The sequence below is a fragment of the Aquarana catesbeiana genome, linkage group LG05 (assembly GCF_042186555.1).
Source record: "Aquarana catesbeiana isolate 2022-GZ linkage group LG05, ASM4218655v1, whole genome shotgun sequence".
Lineage (NCBI taxonomy): Eukaryota > Metazoa > Chordata > Amphibia > Anura > Ranidae > Aquarana > Aquarana catesbeiana.
This window is the reverse complement of record NC_133328.1, coordinates 580,610,742-580,626,154: the sequence shown is the minus strand read 5'-3', so window position 1 is coordinate 580,626,154 and position 15,413 is coordinate 580,610,742.

Below are 15,413 nucleotides of genomic sequence, written 5' to 3'. Positions count from 1 at the left end.
CTCTCAATTTGTGTGCATCTTCAAAATTTGGCTTTCACAGGGGTGACATCACCCCATCGGATGAAGGCAAGATTAACACAGTTTGGACATACTAATGTCTGATATTGCCTTCAAATTATCAGAGTTGTGTATTGTTTTATGGTTTTAAACATGCCTGTTTAACACAAAAAAGGCTATTTGTACTGTCAAAACAAAAAATGTTATTACAAAAATATGTTGGTTTGTTCAAAAACCCTTTCCTAACGCACATGTGAATGTGCACAGAGTAAAAAGTTTTCTACTCAACAATGTGTGGCTTCTTTTTTCAATGCTCAATAACAGTTTTTGGACTAGGTTGATGTTTACAGTGACAATGGGGGTTATTTACTAAAGGCAAATCCATTTTGTAGTGCACTTTCAGTGCAGTTTTAAGTGCACTTTTGCAGTGCACTTGGAGTGCAAAGTGTTTTTTTATTTAGTAAATAACTCCCACAGTGCTTTATTATTTGCCACAATCAGGCCATTTTCGTGACTCCCAAAAATTAATTAATGGTGCTGAAATTGACTAATATTTTTATCAGTAATGCATTACATACATTAACAACCAAAACAAGGTGTGTGTGTAGCAGACCCACTACATAATATTTTGCTGAAGAAGAGATTGTCACCTCATGTATCAAATAAGTTACGTTTGCACTATTGACGAAAATGGCCAAAAAGAAAAGCCCATTAGAGAACCTGGGAGACAGCTAAAAGAAACACAAGCAGTAAATCAAAGGTAATCTTATTTGAGTTTAACTAAAATTTTTTTTTTTAAATGTTTCTTAAACATTTTCTGGCATATCAATGGCCCCCCTACCCGCAAAGTACTCAACATACTTCTCTCCTAATTTGCGGGCGCTTTGGGGTGGCAAGCCAGGACAGCCAGCTTCAAACGCCGTCAGGGTTGGTTCTTAAAGTCCGGCCTCAGGCCCAACTGAGACCACATAGTTCATTGAATTTCTCCTTAAATAGTTGTGGAGAATGCAGCATGCAAGGATTATATGGTTAAGTTTATATTCCGCCATGTTGATTGCCGTAAGGAATAGGTGGAACCGGCTGGCCATTATCCCAAAAGCGTTCTCCACCACTCTTCTGGCTCTGGCCAGCCAGTAGTTAAAAACCCTCTGGTCCAGGGTGGGGAATCCTCATGGCGAATGGCCGCATCAGGTGATCACCCAGCCCAAACGCTTCATCAGCGACAAAGACTAACGGAAGACCAGCTACGTTGTCTTCCGGGGGTGGCAATAGCAAGCCACCACTCTGGAGCCCTCGGTAGAACTCGGTCTGGGCGATGACTCCACCATCCGACATCCAGCCATTCTTCCCCACGTCCACATAGAGAAAATAATATGTTACCGACACCACCGCCAACATCATTATACTATTAAACCCCTTATAGTTGTAATAGTATGACCCCGAATTAGTGGGTGGGACTATGTGAGGACGTGTTTCCCATCAATTGCCCCTCCGCAGTTGGGAAAGTCCCACCGCTGGGCAAATTGTGAAGCCACAGTCTGCCATTCCTGTGGCGTTGAAGGAAACTGTGGAGTCAAACAAGAAAACAAAAATTTATCATTTTGCACATAAACATTGCAAGCAGATTAGACACAGACATTCTTGGTCAACATCAGTATTAACATTTATTTGAAGGAATATTTAAAGACAAAAGCATAAGGTCCACTTATCAGATTCCTCCCCCCTCTGATGGCCCAGTGTAAAAAATTTAGGGGGGGAGATGTTTTGGACAGGTAACACTCTCCACTTCATTGAGAGCTGAATGCATAAATAATGTGTGTTACTTTGGGCAGCCCCTCCTTACTTACACTATTGGCAGCCCACTGGATAGGTAAGAAGTGTCATAATACAAAAATATGAATACACACTGTACAAATTGCAGCACATTTTTACATTCTGCAATTACCTATCGAGATAATAGGAGAACAAAACTTTAAACAGTACCATTTGAAAGTATTCAGGCAGGCCCTTTCACTACATGCTTTGGTGAAATCATACAGAAATATGACCACAAAAGAGGTAGGTATAGTGTGTATGGGTTTGGCAAGGTCAGCAGATAGAGGATTGGTATCGGTTGACTTAGCGGTTGGGGGGAGGGAGGGTTGCAAATGATTTTGGGACCCCAAAAAAAGCCTCTGGCACTCTGCATGAATTTAAGGACAAAAATAACATTTGGACACATTTTAGGGGCTGTTTAGGGTAAAGCACTACAATGGAGCTGACAAAATTCATTGTTAAGTGACTAGGCTAGGTGTGTATGGGCCCAGGATAGCATGCTGGGGAGGTTAGTGAAGGCAAATATGCATGAAGGACAAAAAAGGAACTTTAAAAACTCACAGCATGCATGAGGATAAAGAGGACATTCACAGCATATTACAATCATGGTAATTAGGGAATGATGAAATAAATACAATACATTAGCAAACATTAAATACATAGAATGTGATGTTAAAGGATAAAACTTACCTTAATATAGTCTCTCTGCAGGACCTGAATAATGGCAGAACAGGTCTCTGGAATAATGATTCCCAGAGCCTGGGGGGAGATGCCTGTCAAGAACTTGATGTCCTGCAGACTTCTCCCTGTCGCCAAGTACCCCAAGGTGGCGACGAGCCTCTGTTCGGGAGTGATGGCTTGCCTCATGCAGGTGTCCTGCTTCATAATATAAGGGGACAGCAAAGCCAACAAACGGTGAAAAACGGGGTCCGTCATCTGGAGATAATTCCTGAAATCATCAGGATTATTCTCACGGATCTCCCACAACAAAGGCATGTGAGAGAATTGGTCATGCTGGAGTAAGCAATTCTTCGTCCATGAACTCCTCCCCACCCTGTTCTTGGACTGGGCTTGGGTCAAAGTAAGAACCCCAACACCAAGCCCCTGCATAGCACGAACTCGACGAGTACGTACCCGCAACATGGCTTCAAAGCGGTCGGCTGGTCAGAACGAACGAACAGAACGCACTGAAAATCAGAAAGGTCTGAGAAGAGCGAGCTGAAAATGAGAAACAAGTGGACAGGAACTCACTGTAAATCAAATACATACTATAAAATACGCACTGAAAAACATATGCGAACAGACTACATGCACTGAAAACCAGATACGAACCTACAAGCACAAACTGAAGAGCAGTAACGATCTGAAAAGCACGAGGCTGAAAAGCGCAAATCGTCTCTCACCAAACTTCTACTAACACGAGATTAGCAGAAGGAGCCCAAAGGGTGGCGCACTTGGTATTGAACTTCCCTTTTACAGTGTTGTCGTCCATGTTGTACGTCACCGCGTTCTTGACGTTCGGAATTTCCAGCAACATTTGTGTGACCGTGTGTATGCAAGACAAGTTTGAGCCAACATCCGTAAAAAAAAAAACATGGATTTTGTTATCGGAATGTGCGATCGTGTGTACGCGGCATAACAGTGCATATTTTTATCACTGTAATAATGTCACTGGTCCCCAAAAAAGTGTCAAAAGTGTCAGTTAGGTGTCCGATTTGTCAGCCGCCATGTTTCAGTCCCGCTAAAAATCGCTGATCGCCACCATTACTAGTAAAAAAAAATAAACAAATAAAAATGCCATAAAAAAATCCCATAGTTTGTAGACACAATAACTTTTGCAAACCAATCAATATACGCGTATTGGGATTTTTTTTACCAAAAATATGTAGCAGAATACATATTGGCCTAAATTGATGAAGAAATTTGATTTTTTTTTTTTACATTTTTTATTGGATGTGTTTTATAGCAGAAAGTAAAAAATATATTTTTTTTTTTTTCAAAATTGTCTGTCTTTTTTTTTTTTTAAAGTGCAAAGAATAAAAAGCACAAAGCTGATCAAATACCACCAAAAGAAAGCTCTATTTGTGGGAAAAAACTAACATCAATTTTATTTGGGTACAGCGTCGCACGACAGCGCAATCAGTTGAAATAACGCAGTGCCTTATCGCAAAAAATGGCCTGGTCATGAAGTGTGTAAAACCTGGGGCTGAAGTGGTTAACGGTAAAAGTATAATCTTTTTTGACAAATAATACTGCTACTGTTTATTACGATATGCCAGGAATATATTCGTGTGGACTTAGTGGTCCACTTTAAGGTTTCTGAGTGAGTTTATTGAACAAGACAGAAAGGATCCTCTGATCATAAAATTACAGTGAATATTTGACATCTTGCTAACATTGCCATTTTCAGGGTTCTGTGAGGGGTAAACCAATAATGAAGAATAACCTGACAGATGCCTGTAGCAGTAGGCATACTTTTTTCTGGGAATTGTCTAAATGAGGACATACATGTCTGTGTAAAATCATCAATGCTAAGCTACTCATCAGTGTCTCTTCTAGAAAGAAAGAAGGAGATGATATTGAAATGAATGGGGCTGCAATTTTAACATGAGTGAAAGTGGCATTTCATGGAAATGTCAGAAATAACACATTTTACTGAGCAACTGTGTCATTTGAACTCTTTGGCTCAGTATAGAATTCTTGCACATGTTTGGAATCTTGTAACAACCTCCCAAATATTATTTTACCACCTTTGTGAGGGGCAATTTAAAGATTATTTATTAACGGAGATAAGCAATATATGTCATTTATAAGTACTTACGACTTACAATTCTGGCCACATTGAATCACTTCCCAGCAAAAGGAATACCATTACCATGTCCACCATTGCTTGAGTTGGCTTTGTCCCGGTGCTTAATTTTCTGAAGCTAAGCCAACAGCAGACTTTGGGTTAAATGGCTTCTAAACTATCCCTAGTGTGTATGTCTGTAAAACCAAATCCCCAATCATTTTGCTTCTGTGGCAAAGTCCTGGGGTCCTGTGAACCCACCCAATGTCCCTGCATTGGGTTTCAGAAGAAGCATTCCTGCACCCAATGCTAGTATTTAACCATGGCCAATACAGGATAGTGGGGAAACATTATCCCCAATTCCTGTTTCTGGTCAACGTAGAGCCAAAAGGGATATCTAATACAGCTGTGAAAAGTCACATTGGTCTGAAGGCTGAAAAGGTGGTGGAGGAAGAAGGCTAATCTGAGGTTGATAAAAAGAGCTGATCTTGGGTCTTAATTCTTTTAAAACCCAAGATCAGCTGCTTTTATCAGACCTCAGATTAGCCTTCTTCCTCATACCACCTTTTCAGACCTCAGACCACTGTGACTTTTCACAGCTGTACTAGATATCCCTTGTGGCTCTACGTTGACCAGAAACGGGAATTGGGGATAATGTTTCCCAACTAATCTGTTTAAAGGGGACTGATCTAAAGTCTGAAGGGGAGTTTAAGGAAAAAGGGCTCATTTGGGGCCTGAAAAAGGACAGAACTGAGGTCTAAATATTAGGGGGGACTAATCCAGTGTTCAACGATGAGTTTAAGGGAGGCTGGCCTAAAATCTCAAGGAGAGATGATCTGAAGTCTAATTGTTAGGGCCAACTGATCTGAGGTCCAAATGTTAATGGGTCTGATCTGTGGTCTGAATGTTAAGCTGGATACACACTATACAATTTTCTGTAGATTTTTTCCTTCAGATTTACCAAAACCATATAATATGAGGTCAAACCTTAAAGTGGAGGGCCACCCTGAAAAAAAAAAAATACACCAAAAATCCTAAAAAAAAAAACAAAAAAAAAACATTTGAAAAAAAAAACTTTTTTAAACTTACCGAAACCCTTGTTGCTAGGCAGTCTTCCTAATCTGCCTCTTCCTTTTCCGCGGCGTCTTCTGCTCCTCGGTGAGTGGCCCCGTTGTCTTCTGGGAACTGTGTGTATTCCCAGAACACCATGGGGCCATTCACAGAGTGCCGCGCCACTTGTGCGTGCGCAGTAGGAAACTGGCAGTGAAGCCGCAAGGCTCCACTGCCTGTTTCCCTTACCTAGGATGGCGGTGCCGGGACCCGAGAGCCGAGGTACGGGTCGGCCTCGGGCGGCCGACATCGCGGGCACCCAGGACAGGTAAGTACTTATTTAACCACTTCCCTACCCGCCCATAGTCATATGACGTCCACAGATGGGATCTCCCATCCTGGGTGGACGTCATATGACGTCCTGGGATTCCCGGCCGTCTAGGGGGCGCGCGCGCCGACGCCGGGAGCGCGCGTGCGCGCCCGCCGCGTTCCTCGGGACCCGGTGCGTGTGCCCGGCGGCCGCGATGTCCGCCGGGCACCCGCGATTGCCCATTAACCGGGCCGGCATGTGGATCTGTGTGTGTAAACACACAGATCCACAGCCTGTCAGCTCTGAGGAGAGCGATCTGTGTTCCCAGAACGGAGGAACACAGATCGGTCTCCTCCCCTAGTGCGTCCCCTCCCCCTTCAGTTAGAATCATTCCCTAGGAAACATATTAACCCCTCCCCGCCCCCTAGTGGTTAACCCCTTCACTGCCTGTCACATTTACACAGTAATCAATGCAATTTTATTGCATTGATCGCTGTATAAATGTGATTGCTCCCAAAAATGTGTCAAAAGTGTCCGATGTGTCCGCCATAATGTCGCAGTCACCAAAAAAAAATCGCGATCGCCGCTAAAAAGAATAAAAAAATATTTTTTTTTTTAAAAATGCCATAAATCTATCCCGTATTTTGTAGAGCTATAACTTTTGCGCAAACCAATCAATATACGTTTATTGCGATTTTTTTTTTACCAAAAATATGTAGAAGAATAAAAAAATTGGGATATTTATTATAGCAAAAAGTAAAAAATATTGTGTTTTTTTCAAAATTGTCGCTCTTCTTTTGTTTATAGCGCAAAAAATAAAAACCGCAGAGGCGATCAAATACCACCAAAAAAAAGCTCTATTTGTGGTGAAAAAAAGGACGTCAATTTCTTTTGGGTACAACATCGCACGACCGCGCAATTGACGTTTAAAGTGCGACAGTGCTGAAAACTAAAAATTGGCCTGGGAAGGAAGGGGGTGAAATTGCACGGTATTGAACCGGTTAAAGTCAGCAGCTACAGTGTTTGTAGCTGCTGACTTTTATTTATTTGTTTTACGGCCGGAATCCCGCATTAAGAGTTTCAATTTGTATGCAATCAGGCAGGTCTTTGCACTACATGGTTTTGGTAAATCTAAAAGAAATCAGACAACAAAAATTGTATAGTGTGTATAGGGTCTTAGGTAGAATAATTTTCTTTCCACCACTGACACCAGGGAATTTTTTCCTTCCACTGACCACTGATGCCAGTACCGTTTCCTCTGCCACTAACATTGGGGTATTTTACTTCTTCCTGCTGCCCAATGACACTGGGAATTTTTCTTCCATGCCATTTTTCTCACATTAGCTCTGGCAATTTTTCTCCAACTGACCAATGATGCCAGGCATTTCCCTTCCACTGACCACCAACAGCAAGGCATTTAAATTTTCTCCTACTAACCAGTGATTCTGAGCATATTTTTCTCCCACTGACCAACAAACAGCAGTACATTTTTGTCTCCCACTGACTACCAATGCTGGGGCATCTTTTTCCCTTCCACTGACCAGTAACGTAAGGCGCACAGATATTCTTAACTGTTGCACTCTGTATACTGTGATATATATTACGTACTCATGACAAAGGTATTTTCTGTCTTAATTGTGGCTGGTTGCTAAGTAGCCCTCAAGTGCTTTAATGAAATTCTTCTTTTAAGTGTATTTCCACTTTCACAGCCAAATTAGGATAACACCTACTTCATATTTGTTACATGCTCCAATTCACATACCACAAATATTTAAAAATTTGCTTCCTAACTTTTTAAACACTCGTTTCTGAAAAATCCAGGACTGAAAAACCCATCTATGTTTCCTTTAAGAATTAACCCTGCCTGTCTGTACTGTGCTAGCAGTCATCTAGTTCATTCATACAGTTTATCATTTGCAAACTAGAGTTGACCCCATGATTGTCTTATCGAAGGGTTAAAGTGTATATTACCCTTGTTATAAATGAAAATTAATATAGCATATATTTGTCTGTAATGCTATGCCTTTGTCATAAAGAGTATCCTCTTGTGTTTCAGTTTGTGCCTTCAGATACTGGTGATCCTGCCAGTCCCTCTCATTTACTTTTCTAAACTGGCCATGCTATGCATGGAGGCAGATTGTTTATATCAAACTTTTTCTCTGATAGAGATACAGGTACGACATGGCACATCGAGCCTATGTCTCTGTAGACAGATTTACAGACATGGCCCATTGCTGCTGCAAGAAGACTGTGACAATGGCTGTGTAGCCAATCACTGCCTGTATTATTCTGCAGGGGCAATGTACAGCAGATGATGTACACAGATGGGGAAAGTAAACCACTCACAGCCTGGAGCACAGAAGGGGCATGCTCTTGTAGTGCCAGGTACACAGCGGGAAGAATAATAACAGCCAACCCGCTTCCAACATTGACACACCTCCACAATCCTAGGATACAGCGTGGAGAAGGATTTGCAGTCATGTGACTGCAGTATTACAAAAATCAAAAAAGGTACAAAATGTATTTTATGGGAAACAATTTATACATATATAGGACAAACAGATGTAGCACCCGGCTAGTTAGGCTACTAGGTAAATTTAGATTTCGGCTCCTCCTGTGATCAGAGAGGCAGTGATTGTTTGGTCTAGTCTGTTCAGGGCATCACAGGCTGGGAGTTTGATTGTTATTCCCTGCCTCCTGGAAGAAGTTTCTGAAGCTTATGAAGGAAGAGTTCAAATGACCAGCCTGAATGTTGAGCAGGGCCTAGCTAATCCCTGAAAATTCTGTTTTTTGGGTATCCCATATCACCCCAAACCCCCTCCTGTTACCAGTTCTATAAGCAAATAAATAAGCTAGTAGTGTTTTTTTTTTAAGCAGATGCACACTGCACATCTAATTACTTAAACAATAATGTAATAATGTGCAGCGCCTCTATACAAATATAAATATATATATATATATATATATATATATATATATATAAATAATATATATATATATATATATATATATATATATATATATATATATATATATTATACACACACACCACACACATATACATATATATATATATATATATATATATATATATATATATATATATATATATATATATATATATATATATATATATATATATATATATATATATATATATATATATATATATATATATATATATATATATATATATATGAAAAAAACAATAAGTGTATATTAATCATATATAAGGCAATAAAGTCCTATTAACTGTGATAATATATTGAATCAAAATATCAATGAGAAACAAGGGTGTCTTCCAGTGTCCAAAAAAAAAACTTCCACCTTGACTCTTAACACTCCACCACTTGTGCTCAGTGCTAATAATGCACTCTCCAGATCCTATGCTGCCATTAGCAGCAAGCAGCGCTTCAATATCAGATAAAAACTCCTAGCCTCTCATACACGACCATCCAACTGCTAGATAGGTCCACAGGTGTCCAAAGTTCTGATGTTTGCCAGAGGGAAACGTCACACTGTGCATACAAGGGCTGTATGGAAAGAAGGTGCTCACCACATCAGAGGGTCTCATATAGTGTAGTAATTTATTCAAATTTAAAGGATCCACATAAAATCACATACCGTATATACTCGAGTATAGGTCGATCCAAGTATAAGTCGAGGCCCCTAATTTACCACAAAAAACTGGGAAAAACGTATTGACCCGAGTATAAGACGAGGGTGAGAAATGCAGCAGCTACTGTAAGTGGAAAAGATAGTCAACAATGCCCACCTGCAGCTGCATGCCTCCCTGTGTCCTGTGCATGTGTCCCTGTGTCCTGTGCATGTGTCCCTGTGTCCTGTGCATGTGTCCCTGTGTCATGTGCATGTGTCCCTGTGTATGTGTGCATCCTACCTGTGTCCTGTGCATGCCTCCGTGTGCCGCTCTGCACCGATCAGTGTGTGATAATACCATTCGGCGGCCATTCTACTGTTCAAAAGCCGCGCCTCCTCCTCATCTGTGATAGGCAGAACACTCCATTTCCCTGCAGTCAGCGGTCAGCCTATCACGGACATTCTCTCATCCTCATACCACGGACGAGGATGAGAGAATGTCCGTGATAGGCTGTACACTGACTGCTGGGAAATGGAGTTTTCTGCCTATCACAGACGAGGAGGAGGCGTGGCTTTTGAAAAGTGGAATGGCCGCCGAATGGTAATATCACACGCTGGCCGCCATCTGTCTGCATGACACACTGATCATGTAGGCAGACGACGGTGACTCGAGTATAAGCCGAGGGGGGCACTTTCAGCCTAAAAAAAAGGGCTGAAAATCTCGACTTATACTTGAGTATATGCGGTAAATCTAAAAGGATAACATGGCATATACAAACAAAAATTAGAATCCACCTACTAAGATGGCTGCCAATTCTGATCCCCAGAAATGGCGGCGTGACGTCAGCTTGCAATCCAGCCCTAATGCATTTCGTGCAAGGTCGCTTCCTCTAAGGGCATTTTGGCACATCCTCTGAGGGCATTCTTGCTCAGAACTCCTATCCCCATAATTAAGCTCTGAGAGGCAGAGCGAAAGGTGTTGGGGATGTGGCCTGTCGGAGCCCAGGCTGAGGCTGCCATCTACCTCTCCACACACGGGTCTGCTATTCGATGTGCGGTGTATGGATCTCCTTTCCCGACATTACATACATAGGTGTGCACAGCCTATTGCATTAGGATGTGCACCCCAAAGCTCAAACACACATGCCTGTATGTATGTATTTATATATACACATTATCTCACGAAAGTGAGTACACCCCTCACATTTTTGTAAATATTTTATTATATCTTTTCATGTGACAATACTGAAGAAATTACACTTTGCTACAATGTAAAGTAGTGAGTGTACAGCTTGTATAACAGTGTAAATTTGCTGTCCCCTCAAAATACCTCAACACACAGCCATTAATGTCTAAACCGCTGGCAACAAAAGTAAGTACACCCCTAAGTGAAATTGTCCAAATTGGGCCCAAAGTGTCAATATTTCGTGTGGTCACCATTATTTTCCAGCACTGCCTTAACCTTCTTGGGCATGGAGTTCACCAGAGCTTCACAGGTTGCCACTGGAGTCCTCTTCCACTCCTCCATGACGACATCACGGAACTGGTGGATGTTAGAGACTTTGTGCTCCTCCACATTCCGTTTGAGGATGCCTCACAGATGCTCAATAGGGTTTAGGTCTGGAGACATACTTGGCCAGTCCATCACCTTTATCTTTAGCTTCTTTAGCAAGGCAGTGGTTGTCTTGGAGGTGTGTTTGGGGTCGTTATCATGTTGGAATACTGCCCTGCGGCCGAGTCTCTGAAGTGAGGGGAACATGCTCTGCTTCAGTATGTCACGGTACATGTTGGCATTCATGGTTCCCTCAATGAACTGTAGCTCTCCAGTGCCGGCAGCATTAATGCAGCCCCAGACCATGACACTCCCACCATCATGCTTGACTGTAGGCAAGACACACTTGTCTTTGTACTCCTCACCTGGTTGCCTCCACACACGCTTGGCACCATCTGAATCAAATAATTTTATCGTGGTCTCATCAGACCACAAGACTGTCAGGGCTGGGCTCAGCTCTTCCTTCTCTGAGCTGGCCACTCAGCTGTCAGTTAATTGCCAGCTCCTATCTCTCCACAGTGACGCACCTGTTGATGATATACTGCTCCTCAGTCCTGCTTACTTAAGCCGTCCAGCCCAGATCTTCTCTGCCTTCGCCTTGGTCTACATCACAGAGACTCTCTCCTGCGTGCCTGTTAAAGACTTGCTTGACTGAAGTCCCTTCTGGTTCCAGATCCTGCTTGCTGTTCCACTACACTGAATCTCTGGTTTCCTGATATCCTGGCCTGTTCTGATCCCTGGTGTCCTGGCTTTTCTGATTATCCGTTCCGGTTACCAAACTTTGGCTATGTTTTGACTGCGTTTGTTCTATTTACTTTTATTATTATTAAACAAGCATCGAAGAGGGGAAATGCGTTCTAACCAAGTGGGCCAGCATTCGCCCCACATTTTCACTCTCACCGAAAGCTACTTGCTTTTGAAAAATTTGTTTGTTCTCTGCTTTCCCGAGCGTTAGTAACCAGTAATTCTGTTGTGCCTCTATCCATCCATTTGTGGCTTCCTTTAAAAGGGTATTTGACGTCCACTCTTCACTTCTGCTGCCAAAAGCATCATGTCTATCAAACAGGGTACGAGAACTGTTGCTGATTACGCCATTGACTTCTGTATTCTGGTAGCAGAGGTTGCATGGAACAATGAGGTCCTCGTGGCTGCTTTTTCTTATGGTCTCTCGGATAACATCAAAGATGATATAGCAGCCTGAGACATACCCACTGAGCTGGAGAATTTGACCCCATTTGCCATTCTTATTGACTCCAAGAGAGACCTTTCTTTAAGGAGTGCTTGCGGAAGCCTCCTGTACCTTTTGGCTCCGAGCTTTGCAGACCCTTGCCTCCCTCATCTCCCATGCCTCTTGGTACCGAGTCGGTCAGTGAAGGTGAACCCATACACTTGGGCTTCACATGTCTCTCTGCGGATGAGAGACTACTTAGTAGGAGGGAGAGATTGTGCCTTTATTGTGGCCAGGCAGGTCACTTTTTGAAGTCTTGTCCTACCCGTCCAGGGAACGCCCGAACCTTGAGGTCCTGTCAAGGACAGACCTTAGGTGGCGTTGTTTTGTCCCCAGTTATCCTGTTTCGGGTTACCTTTTCGTGGGCTGAGTCGTCTGTTGAGATACAGGCTCTAATCAAATCTGGGGCTGCAGGCCTGTTCATTGATGCTGCCTTTGTATAGAAGTACTCGATTCTGCTGCAGCTGCGTGCCACTCACACTTGCCATTGAGGCTCTGGACGGGAGACCTCTATAGACTGCCCATGTGACTCATGAGACTGCTCCATTGTCCATGGCCGTAGGGGCTCTTCACCATGAGATAATCCAATTCCAGCTGATTATTGGTTATCCTTGGTTACAGAGGCACAACCCCTCTTTCGATTGGCTTCATGGTGAGGTTCTCTCCTGGTCGCCACAATGCATTAAGACATGCTTTCAGAAGGTGGCTAAGGTCCTGTGCACCTCTTCACTCTCCTCCATGCCGGAGAAGTACCGTGATTTTAGCGATGTCTTTGACAAAGGTCAAGCCGGTAGTTTGCCTCCACACCGGTCGTATGATTGCGAAATTGACCTTTAACCTGCTGCCATACCCTCTGATGGCCGGGTTTACCCTTTGTCGGTCTTGGAGGATAAGGCCATGGAGGAGTATGTTGCAGACGCACTTTTTCAAGGTTTCACCTGCAAATCCTCGTCTCCTGCTGGTGCTGGTTTCTTCTTTGTGAAGAAGAATAGTGGTGAGCTGAGACCTTGTATTGATTATAGGGGTCTTAATCGTTTCACGATTAGGAATGCTTATCTGATTCCATTGATTACAGAGTTATTTGACCACCTGAAGGGAGCAACAGTTTTCACAAAGCTTGGTTTGAGGGGCATACAATCTCGTGAGGATTATGCCCCGTACACACGGTCGGATTTTCCGATGGACAATGTCCGATCGGAGCGTGTTGTCGGAAATTCCGACCGTGTGTGGGCGCCATCGGACATTTTCCATCGGATTTTCCGACACACAAAGTTGGACAGCAGGAGATAAAATTTTCCGACAACAAAATCCGATCGCGTCAATTCCGACCGTGTGTGGCCTGTTCCGACGCACAAAGTGCCACGCATGCTCAGAAGAAATTCCGACAGGGGACAGCTCGTTCTGGTAAACTTAGCGTTCGCAATGGATACAGCACTTTCGTCACGCTGCAATGTTCAAAATGGTTTAATACAGCGCACTCTCTTCTTCTTTATAATGTGACAAGAATTAAGTCGTTTTGCTGCTCATAGTTACACACACTTCTCACAAACTTTTATTTGTGTTTTTTTAGTGGGATTCCCTGACTATATTGTTATTAGTTGTCACATCTGACAGTTTTATATTTTTTATTTTTTTTTTATTTTGGATTTTAAGCCTTTTTTTTTCTTTAATGTTTGGATTTTTTCCAAGGCTGATCTTTGTTCAATGTTATTTTTATTTATTTTAATGTTCATGGGCCCATTATTTGTTCGTATCAAACATTTTTCTTTCGGCCTCTAGAACACCATTGTTTAGGCCATATGCATTTTCACACATTTTTGGGGGCCTACTTGGATGCCAAATATTTGTTTGTGTAGATGGGTTTGTTACTAGAATGAAATGCAAACTAGATTGTGTGTAAGGAGAGGACACTGAGCAGCTGTTTTCACATCTGGACACTGGAGCACTAGTGTGGGACACAAGAACACCATTTTTATTAGGGGGGGCACACTGATGCTCCAGTGTATACTATAGGGGGGGCTACATCTGTGAAGCTTGTACTAAACAGGTAAAGTATTGCAGCTTGACAAAGGGCAATAAAAAATATACATCTTGGAACTCGGCTAAAATAGACAATTGTACCCCACTTCCAAGCAATGTTTCCTATTTCTAGTTCTGCCATCAAATATCTGTGTGCTAAGTATACCATTTTTGTTTTACATAGGGGAGAAAAGACACGGACACCCCTCATCCCAGGAGACCAGAGACCCCCCCCCTCTGGAAGAAGGGGAAATACCAACCCAAGAAGAAGAGCAGGAGGAAGAAGAAGATGTGGTGGAGATTGGCACCACAACAGGTGAGTGTCTGCGACCACAGACTCAGGTAAAAGAGATGGATGGTGGCAGATTTTTGAGACCTTTTTTTTTGTTCTTTATCTCTTTTTAGGTGATCGTGATCCAGAACGCTTTACATCTGAAAGTGCCCAGATACTGATCGGGGAGATCATGGGGTGTAATCTCCAACTGCAAAACATCCAGCAACAAATCAGTGATGTTATTAAAAAAAATAATAACATCATTGATGTTTTGGGGCTGTTGGGGCTGTTTTATCGTGGTCCAATCTTAACAAAATTTTTTCAATGTTTATAAAAGCCAAATTTGGAGGATGCACACAGTGTGCCAACATGTGCTATCTGCCATCACGGGAGATCAATGGACGCGTTTTGGGGGTGCAACCCCTTCCTCAATTATAAAGTAGCGTTGAGGAAGGGCTTGCTCCCCCAAAACACGTCCCTTGATCCCCCCTGATGGCAGATAGCACATGTTGACATTCGTAAATTGGTGTGCATCTTCCAAATTTGGCTTTTCCAGGGGTGATTTCCCCCCATCTGAACGCTATATCAAACCCAGTTCCTAAATACTGATGTCTGATATAGCCTTCAGGTTTTACCATATGTGAACTTTGTAAGTTCAAGTTTTTTGGCTTTCTTGTTGGTTTTACACAGGCCTGTTTTATCTGAAATGGATATTTCGATTTTTGATAATGCTACTGCAAACATTGTTATACAACAAACATGTTGGTTTGTTTTAAAAACCTT